The sequence below is a fragment of the Triturus cristatus genome, chromosome 2_2 (genome assembly GCF_964204655.1).
Source record: "Triturus cristatus chromosome 2_2, aTriCri1.1, whole genome shotgun sequence".
NCBI classification, from domain to species: Eukaryota; Metazoa; Chordata; class Amphibia; order Caudata; family Salamandridae; genus Triturus; species Triturus cristatus.
In genome coordinates, this window is record NC_140582.1 from 348871668 (window position 1) to 348882774 (window position 11107).

Genomic DNA, 11107 nt, shown 5'->3' on the forward strand with positions numbered 1-11107 from the left:
GTTGCTGCTTACAATACATTCCAGGTTAATAACGTTTAAAAGTCTTCTGTGATTATGACACAGGTGCTCTTCTGCGCTACTACTAATCTTACTTGTTTGCAGCTTTGCGTTTGCGCTTGCTTAGCGTGATTCTTTACGAGTTTATTTTAGAGAAATTAAGTTACGTAATGCTACAGTGACTCACGTCCACTCCTTACTTTGTCCTGTCACTAATAGATAGGGGCGGATTGATACTTAGGTTTAGGTACTTTGTATGAGCTTCTAATTGGTTAGTGGTATGCGTGATGCCCCCCCTCACTCAGTTACGTGACGTGCTGCTAGTACGGCAGTCTTTAGAACCTTTTCTAGTTTGTTCAATGAGTGGAGGTAGGCTTTGCAGTTACTTAGCAGTAGCAGATCAGCATCAATCAAACCAAAATTTGGTGTATACAAAAAATGTAGTCATGTTCATGTGTCCTCCATGATTGGATCATACACATTGTTGAGGAATACAGTGGAAATGCATACTTAATGTACAATTGGCATGTCTGGAATAGGTGGGCTAGGTTGGGTGGTACGTTGTACTAATACTTAGGCTTACTTGTAACTTAGTTTTCTGGAATCAGAATGGAAGAATGGATTACTGTTGATAAATAGTAACTTAAGTAGTCGAACTGCGAATCCCACGATATTACATGTTGACCAGATGAGATCGGTCAATGTAGTTATTGCAATTGTTGTTTACATAAGTGTTTTTTGACCGTTGTTGAAAAATATTGTATTTGTTTGACACCATCCATCAATGTTTGTCTCTTTCTTAATTCTTATATCTCTCCTGTCCATCAGCACCCAGGGGCAGACCGACAGGGACTGGATAGTCGGCGGGACAGGAACACCACCAGGAGGACACCGCTGAGGGCTCCTCTGCTGGCCCCAGTAAGTCTTCTTGTTTTTAATAATATTTCTTATTCCATAACTTTTACTGCCCCATTTCTCCCGAACTAGTGTGTTTCCAAATGCTATTTTTTTACCACCAATTATCCTTCGATCTGTACGGTTTCAAAAAGCTTATCCCTGCCTCTGCTATGATGACTGAGTACTACTACATACTATCAGTCTGTCTGTCTGTACTGTAGTAGCTAGTCTTGCCCAGTTGGCCAGTGCCACTCTTTGGGAAAGGTTGTAATATAAAACTCATATTCACCAGTAGCTCGTACAATCCGTTGGGTCGTTGTCTTGTACTACTTTTTACTCTTATTGATGTTGAGGCTTTGAAAATTCACAGCAACAACAGCCCTACCAGATTTCTTAATATTTTGATATGATACCCTATAGGACATACCACTGTTGTAGGGATCTTGCACATACATTTGCACCAGAAAATAGGATGTTGGTGATGGTAGGTTGGACCTTCCTTGCACACCTCAATCAGAAATTCTGCACCCACCACAATTCCACTGCTTGACTATAGTACTGTCTTGTCATACCTATTAGGTCTCGGAACCCTCCCCCCAAGATAACCAACAAGAAGACAACCCAGAACATAACACACCCAACCTCTGTCGTGGAAGCAATTCACATGCACACCCTTACTTTAATTTGCTCACTCGTGTAAGTTAGTCCACTCCACACCAAATACCACGAAGTCTATGTAAGTTTAAAATGTTTATTTCAATTTGAGAAGGTCTGTACACTGTTTTCTTAGCAGCACCAACCGGCAAATCAATAACATTAAAACAATATACATTGTTACACTTATACAGTTGGGAATTAAATCATGATAACTGAACAGTGGTGGAAGGCAGCACCACCATCCCATAGCAATTTAGTTTATATACATTTATAAATGAAGATGTGAGTGAAGGGACCCCTAACCTCAGAAGAACCTAGTACTGGTAGTTGGTGCATCGTTCAGAAGCTCTGGTTCGTAGAAGGGAATCTTGCGTCTGTAATGCGAAAAAAGAAATGGTGTGCGTTAGTATATTGCAACTTGCAAGCATTTCTCAGCCGTGCCAAAAAGTGTAGCATCTATGGATAAGCAATATGGACTAACAGTAACAGTAGTACACCAGTTCTTCCTAAAAAAGTGGCTTGTTAATGTTTGTTGACCGCTTGTACGCAGCGCGTAGGCTAGACAGTAGCAGTGTGAGGCAGGTCATGTGGGCTCAAAGGTGTCTTAAGAAGCTGCAAGGTAAAGGTAACGTCACATGTGCATGGCTAGGGCTAATCAAGCAAATGCTACAATGATCATATAACTTAGTGTGTACTCTACTACTACCCGATTTGTACTAGTGATGTATGTTAGTATTAACTCATTTTTCAACCTTGCTACTGATCAATAGGGGGGAGGTGTATATGTCGCCTAATAAATGTGTAATGTTTTCTAGGCGCACTACCGACCACCATTGCTGGGGCCAGCGAAGGCGACGCCGAGGGCGAGGATGCAGCAGTTGCAGATAGCAACGGAGGGGGAGTGGCAGCACCAGTGGCAGGCGGTGGTAAGTTAGATTCATAATCTTTAACTATTGTTGAACTTGACAGCACACTCACTGCAAAGGTGTACTGTATGTATATGTATACTGTACAGTTGTGAATTAGGGCCCCATTAGGATGGTGGGCGTATTGCCCCCGCCGGGCTGGCTGGAATTCACTGCAGTCACCGCAGGGGCAAACCTCCCGCCATCCCTGTAGAAAATATTCAGACATGTCCAGGCGGAAAAGGGTTCAATATGGCGGTGGTGTCTCTCTCACCACACCGGCAGCCATATAATCTGCATTTTGGAATGCCTTTGCGTGGCGGCATTGCCGTCCGCCACGGAAAGGCATGCACACATTGCAGAGTATGCTTGGGGGCCCCCATGGAGGGTACCTACCGATGCTATGGTACCCCCCCGACTTTCAAAGCAAAACGTGACAGGCTCCGTGCGAGGCCCGTCATGTTGTGCTTGGAAAAGCAGCACAATATTTTAGCATTGCTTTCAGCTAAGCCAACCAGAATTTAAATTTAAAAAAACAGGGTGCGCCCGCCACTGTGCCGGGCGCATCATCCTAATTAATTGTCCCCACGGGACCCCCACCCTTTTTAGCAGTCGGATGACGGGCGGACAAAGTCCGCCCGCTATCCGATGTCGTAAGTAAGTATGAGTTCTTGGGGACGTTTGAAGAGTGAACTAGAAGACTAGAATTCCCTTTAATTGGTATAGGACTAGGAGCCGGAGTATTGAGTAACCAATGTCCTCATCTATCTGATTTCAACTCCGCTTTGAAAGTTTTATGGAGAAGAGCACCTGGTGCACTGTTCAACTAAAAAGTGTAAGACAGGTGGAAGGAAGAAGGACGGGCGACATTTAAAATGTTATGTACTACTGTGCTTTATTTTATAGTGCTACTCTACCATGCCACTATGTGTATAAATAATTACCTTGTCCTACTGTTTTATTAAGACTATATTTTACAATTGTCTTGTTTTTTTCTTTTTGATACACAGCAACTCCGAAACTCAACCGTAAGGAGTTGGCCGCCAAGGCACGGCGCCGGAAGCTGGAGGCAATCCAGCAGGAATACCGGCGGCTGGTGGTCCTAGCCGAGGAGGAGGAGGAGGCTGCTGCAGCTATTGAAGCCTCCTCCAGTGCCCCGGGCCCCAGCCACCGCCCTCCAGCGGTACGGCGCCACCGCCGCCACCGTGTCATCTCCGGTGCCCCCCCCCACTGTGGCTGCAACTGCCGCGGCCTTAGACGCCGCGCCGCCCATTTAGAGGACCAGATGCGTGTCCTCCTCCAGTCCCGCCCCACCAGTTAGTCCCTGTCACTGCCCCTTTTTTAATTCCTGTTCGTTCTTCACTCGTTTGGGCGTTCTCTACTTCTATGGACAGTCGTTGGGGTTAGGGAGGTGGGTGGGTCAGCTTTTGTGGGTTTAGTTTATTTGTTAGGGTCAATTAAATATATTTTTCTATGTTACATGCAATGTTGTTAATGTTTTGTAGGTGGGGTAACTGTTTTACATCACACTGTTTCCTTGCTGGTGCATGGCCGCCCATAGCGTGTGTTTGATTTCAATAATTTGCTGACTGTATAAGACACAAACAGATAGATGCGACACACCTCACTCATTGACTGGTCCTACTATGCATTCTTTGGAGTGGTGTTTGAAACTGAAATCATTGACAACATGTCCATTATTAATTCTGCCTCCCCCAAACTTCTCTCTTACCGGTGCTTGATGTTTATGTCCAACTGTGGCACAGCACTGGCTGCATGGTGAAGATGGTTTCCTTTTTCATACATGCCATGATTGGGGTGGTGGTGGTGGTAGTATAGTAGTAGTAGTATACACTGGCAGGGTGGCAGCATTTCCAAAAAAAGAAAAGGAGATAGTCAATCGCCTTTGAGAGACTGTTAGAGGAGTAGTTGAATGAAGTACATCACAGAATTTACCGAGCAACAATTATATGCTCAAATATTTGACAAAAAAACTGAATGCTGGTTATTATGAGGATAGCCTACTAGACAGAGTTACAAACTATAGTTTTGTCGACTTGACTATGCCTACAGTCTAACAGTTAGTGCTGTATATGAGGAATGACAACAAACAAATCCAATCAATGCCGGCAATTCATGCTGAGGTATATGTTCCTTTGTTAAATAAAATAACCTCTGAAATATCCTACTCATGGGTGGGCAAGCAGAAGAAGATCATCGCTCTGCATTGAAATTGAAGTAGTGTTGCTTTCACCACATCCGCCCCAGCAAGTGTGTGATTAAGTATTGGTGTACATTTAATTTAGTTACACCTCGACAATAAGTCACACAGCCCGGGGGAAGAGGGTTAGGGTCCGTTGATTGGATGGGAAGGGGGATTTTGGGAAAGGTTTGACATAGAAAAACAGTATGCATACATAGACAAACAAACGACAATCATTGAAGACTACCATACCATATCCATTCCATATGTTAAGGTAGAAAAAGGAAATGCATGCATGATGATGAGACCCGGATTACATACACTTCTATTTCTTGTTCTGTTCCGGCCTTAATACTTTAACAGATAGCAAATAGAAATTTTAAATATTGGTAGTGAAGAATCGTAAACACAGAGCAAACGTAATGATGATTGATAATAACAACTCCAAGAACACACTGTTGTAAAGAATGTATACAAGATATTAATCAAATTATTTAAAAGAAGTGAAAAGTGGATACTGTTACTGTCTTATCCTGGTCAAAAATGTGGACTGGTTTTTTGCATCTCGGCATTCCTCTTGCTCCTCTCGTCCATCAATCTTGGGTGTGTCGCCTCGCCACTCGCCACTGCCCGGCTGGAATAAAAAGGGGATTGATTGGTAAGGTAATTAATATGCATTGTAATGTTTTATAAAGTTTTGGACAAGGCTCGGCCTGTAATTTTAGATTGAAAACCAAAGGGGATATTCAGAAAGAAAGTGAAAACAAATGCACAAGTGATGGTGTAGTGCAACAAGAACACTTTCCGAGGTGGCATGTATGCATATGCATCATCTCTACTGTAGTCTGTTTCCAGCATAGACCTTCAACAGTAACAGGAGAGATCACGCCCACAGTGCTTACCATTAGCACATCCTACGTTAACACTTTAGAGTCCTTTTTTTTTCTCTCAAAGAGTTGGACAAATGCAAAGCACATTATCCATTCCAAACATAGCATTTTACAGTTAAAGTTAGTAAAATCAAGGCACTGCAGTCATCCCACCGCTACACTCTATTCAACTTCTACACAGACATTTGGGTCTGCTGTGGTTGTTGTTGACGTGTTTACCTTTAGGCTTTTCCGTTTTATGCCACTCATGAAACATCCTCCTGACTTCATCATCAGCTCTGATACTTCTACTGACTAACTGGAGATCGGTCTGCAGTACAAGTGTAATTTTTATAACACTACAAGAGTAGAAATATAAATATTACTGACTTGAGTCATTCTTTATTGTGTACAGAAAGATAGATTACCACTAGTACACTTTGACATCACTTTGTGCACAACAAACAACGCAAACACAAAGACCAATAGCTCAGAGTCAGGTGTCCAATGCATGCCATTAATTGTCATCATTCATTACCTGTTCCTTCTCATCTTAAGTTAACGGGCCGTCTCTTTCGCCATCATCATGATGGACGGTGCTGTTAAGTCACAGTCATTTGCATTGCGCAGATTGAGTGAGTCCCCTTCCTGTATTGAATTAAAAGCAATGTATCACCAAGATGCAGGAGAAATACACATTTCTTGTTTGCCAGAAGGGGAAAATTAGTAATTACTAGTGTGTTCTGTAGAAAGTTGATAAGTGGCAGTGCACAATTACATCAATTCATTCATGCGCAACACACACAACAAAATCTACATAATTCAGTCTGCCATTCTGCGGCCAATGCATGGCATCAATCATTACCTGTTGCATCTCATCTCGTTAACGCTGCAGGCCGTCTCTTTCGCCATCATCATGATGGACGGTGCTGTTAAGTCACAGTCATTTGCATTGCGCAGATTGAGTGAGTCCCCTTCCTGTATTGAATTAAAAGCAATGTATCACCAAGATGCAGGAGAAGTACACATTTCTTGTTTGCAAGAAGGGGAAAATTAGTGTGTTCTGTAGAATGTTGATTAGTGGCAGTGCACAATTACATCAATTCATTCATGCGCAACACACACAACAAAATCTACATCATTCAGTCTGCTATTCTGCGGCCAATGCATGGCATCAATCATTACCTGTTGCATCTCATCTCGTTAACGCTGCAGGCCGTCTCTTTCGCCATCATCATGATGGACGGTGCTGTTAAGTCACAGTCATTTGCATTGCGCAGATTGAGTGAGTCCCCTTCCTGTATTGAATTAAAAGCAATGTATCACCAAGATGCAGGAGAAGTACACATGTCTTGTTTGCCAGAAGGGGAAAATTAGTAATTACTAGTGTGTTCTGTAGAAAGTTGATAAGTTTCAGTGCACAATTACATCAATTCATTCATGCGCAACACACACAACAAAATCTACATCATTCAGTCTGCTATTCTGCGGCCAATGCATGGCATCAATCATTACCTGTTGCATCTTATTTTGAGTTAATGGCCAGTCTCTCTCGGCTCTGAAGGAGGATAGCTATAGAAGTCATCAGATTCATGGTCCACTTGTTTTGGAAGGACGAGGAAAGTTTGAATTTGTTGTTACCATCATCCAATCATCATTCATGAGGGAAAAGGAATTGACCAGGAGATGCAGTATGATCGAGCGGAGGAGCTGGATTCTGAGGACTGTAGTGTCAAATGGCAGACACCTGAAACTTGTATCTTAAATTAGAAGAGTAGAAGACGGTGATAACGCATTGGTTGCGATTCACAAGTTTATAACCGGAACGACAGACACAAACAAAGGGGGAAAAAAGGGAGGAAGACAGTAAGTGCGAGCCTAATTGTCAGGGAAGTATAGCTCGTCCTCAAACTCTGGGGGATCTTCCAGTAGTAGGTAATCATCTGACACAATACTTCCGTCACCTGAGCCGCTGTCCTCATCTTCCTCTGTTGATTCATGCATTGTGTAATTCGGTGGTATGAAGTGCTGATTCATTTTGATCATTGTTAACCTCTCCACGTTTTTGGGAGATAGACTGGTCCTTCTCAAGGTTACAATGGAACCAGCAGCACTGAAAACACGTTCGGAAGAGACACTTGCGACAGGGCAAGCCAGATAGCTTATCGCCAGCCTGCTGAGCTGTGGCCATTCAGACCTTTTCCTATACCAATACTGCACTGGGTTTTGATCAATGTACACCTCTGTTGGGTCGTCCAGATAGGCCTGGACCATCCGCTCAATGTTCAGGTTGCTTCTGTCCTCTACACCTTTGTAGGATTCAGACACATTATTCAGCTCATGCTCTAGCATTTGCAACAATGGGAAAGCTTGGCCCATTGTACAGTCCTCCTTGCTGACTTCACGTGTGAAGACCTCAAAAGGAGACAGCATCTCAGTCAGGCATTGAATTAGGGTCCATTGATCCCTCTCAGGGGTCATGCCTTTAACACTAGCATCACTGCTTCTGTACCAGACATATTCATTGAGTGACCTGTGCTGTTCGTACAGACGATCAAGCATGTAATACGTTGAGTTCCAACGTGTTGCCACCTCCTGGATGAGTGCCTTGACTGGCATCCTACGGTCACGTTGGATGATCCTCAGCTGCTCCGAGCTTTAAAAGAATGGCTGAAATGAGTGCATATTCTTCGGCAGATGGCCAGTAAATTGCTTACTATGGGTTCTTTTTTCAGAAAGTCTTGCACTATAATGTTTATGCAGTGTGCCAAACACGGAACCCTGAAATAGGAACCAAGTTCCATGGCCTTAAGTACATTACTGCCATTGTCTGTGGCAACAAAACCAATACTAAGCCCTCTGGGCCGCAGCCATTCCAAAACCTTGGTGCGAAACTCTTCTAAAATGTTTTCAGCCGTATGAGATTTCTCCATGGCGAACATGGCTACAGTTGCATGTTTCCGAGTACCTTCAAAAATCGCAGCTGTGTCAACAACACCTCGTTCAGATAGTTGATCTCTAACCCCCACAAAAGAGATCCAGTGTGCAGTGATGCACATGTAATCTGTGGCTTGGCAACTGGTCCACATGTCTGTTGTCAGGTGGATATTGTGCACAGCACTCTGCTGCAAACCGTGACCAACCAATTCCAGCACATCATGATGTAGTGCCAGAACAGCAATTCTTGCGAAATAGGACCGGCTGGGAACTTTCCATTTCGGGCAGATGGCAGACACAAATTCAAGGAAACCCACCCCTTCCACAAATGAAAAAGGAAGAAGGTCCAGCGCTAACATTTTAGCCAGCTTCGCATTGTACAATCGTGCCGTTGGGTGGTTGCGTTGGAACTGCCCCTCCAACCTAAACACGCTGTCAATGGTAGGCTGGCTTACTTTCCTTAGTGGTGCTGTTTTCATTAACCCACTAAGGCTCAACGACACAGATTGTCTCATTGAGGTACTCGCCGGTCGCCTTGGTGTCTCACCCACACTCTGAGTATGGCTCTTACTGCGGTGCCACTCTGATGTTACTGAGGAGGATGTGGGCGTTACCACTGCAGTGACTGCACTACTGGAGACAGAGCTAGAAATGCCTCCCTGTTCTTCACCTGCCACCACAATAATATCGCTCCCTGATTCCTGACCAACTTCAAAGGGTTTAGTTTTCCTACTTTCTTTTAAATTACGTAGGTGATCCTCCCACACGATATTGTGGTGTATTTTTAGATGACTTGCTTGTCCTCCGGTACCATAGTTTGTACCAAGCTTACCACGCCGAACACCTTGCCGACAAATTGCGCATATAGCAACGTTCTCCTCCTTGGCGCTAACAGAAAAGAAGTCCCAAACTGGGGAGGAGAACTTTCTGGCACTGCTGGATGTGCCACTTTCAACACCAGATGAACTTGAGGGGGTGCTTGAAAATATGTGACCCTGTCCACCTACACTGTGACTTTTACTACCACTTCCTACTGAGATGGTTGAGCTGGATGTAGGTCCCTGCCGAGCCTAAAATATGGCAGCTGGAGGTAGTGGTGGTGTAACCTGTGTTGGTGAGATCCGTGCTACATCCCGCTCAGTAGCAGCCTTTCTGGATAGGGTGAGAATGTCGGTCTCCAATCCCTTTGGGGCGGGAGTAATGTGCGTGATGACTGGCTCGTCTTCATCAACATCATCACCCCCCTCTTCTATATCTACCTCCATAACTCTAAGTTTTTCTGGGACCTTCCTTTTCAGAAGCAATGTCTTGTGGCGTACTTCACTCTCAGACCGAGCTGGTGGGACCCAAGTGTCATCACGATCATCAGAAGCGGGGCTTGAAGAAGAAGATGATGGACTAAGCCTCCTTTTCCTTGCTGGTGGTCTGGAAGACAATTGATCTTCTGAAACAGTGGTTTGACTTCGCTCCGCTTTGTCTGCAGGAAGCTCGATTTCCTGAAATGCCCCTACGTCAGGAGCAACAACTACTATGGTTGGCTGTTGCGGCGGCTGCTGCTGTTCTTGTTGCGGTGGCTGCTGCTGCTGTTCTTGTTGCGGCGGCTGCTGCTGTTCTTGTTGCGGCGGCTGCTGCTGCTGTTCTTGTTGCGGCGGCTGCTGCTGCTGTTCTTGTTGCGGCGGCTGCTGCTGCTGTTCTTGTTGCGGCGGCTGCTTCTGCTGTTCTTGTTGCGGCGGCTGCTGCTGCTGTTCTTGTTGCTGCAGTTGCTGCTGCTGTTCTTGTTGCGGCTGCACACTGATCTGCTGAGTTTGCGCCTGCGTTGAACTTGATTGTGTACTACTTTGCGGTAATGACATTTCTTCAACATCGCTGCCCGTTAGTAGACTGGCTACCTCTGCGACAGTAAAGCCCTTGGGCCTAGGTTGGTGGGGTTGCTGGACCGCTGTGCTGCTCCCAGCTTGGTTCCCGGACAACGCTTTGGTGCCAAAAAACACCTTGGCCGGCACACCACCAGTCGTGGTTAATGGCACTTCCTTTTTCTGTTCCTTCTTCTCACCAGCAACTTTCTTGGTACTGGACCTGGTACCTTTCTTTGGGGCCATCTTCTTCCGATGTCAGGCAGGAGGCAGATGCACAACAAGTTCTGGTCACACGTGGGCGTGATGCGCAGCAGGACTTCTGTCTGGCTGGCAGTACAACGGGTAGCCAGGTGATGCCGATGGCACCTCCTACTCTGTCTTTTGTGCACCTGAAAGCAAAGAAGACAGGAGAAGAACATCAGTGAAATGTTGCATTTGTTTTTGTGGTTCAGTTACTTAGTACTGTACTAGTGCAAACAAAAGATAGTCTAGCCATTTATGACTTTTTTTTAACTAGAGCTATGTTATACTACTAGTACTGTGTACAGCCACACACTACTCTCTCAGGAAGGTGATGTTTAAAAATTCAACAGATCACATAGAAAACACTTGATCAATAAAGCTGTGGCTAACTGCTCTGATCCTAGTGGATGAAAAAGCAGGCCTGTTGGCAGACAAGGCCAGGCAAGCTTGTAGGCCTAGGGCTCAAAATGGCCACCAGCCACATGGCCAGGCCCAGCAACATCACAAAGGCCACCCCAAAAAACACACTTCCCCAACTCAATC

At 44.9% G+C, this 11107-nt stretch overlaps 1 long non-coding RNA gene across 1 annotated transcript; it reads left to right on the plus strand.

Moving 5' to 3' along the window:
* Nucleotides 1–778: 778 nt before the first annotated feature.
* LOC146862261 (uncharacterized) lies at nt 779–3752 on the plus strand. The gene is made up of 3 exons (XR_014978406.1): nt 779–915; nt 2367–2477; nt 3467–3752. It is a non-coding gene; the product is annotated as an uncharacterized LOC146862261 (long non-coding RNA).
* Nucleotides 3753–11107: the final 7355 nt, after the last annotated feature.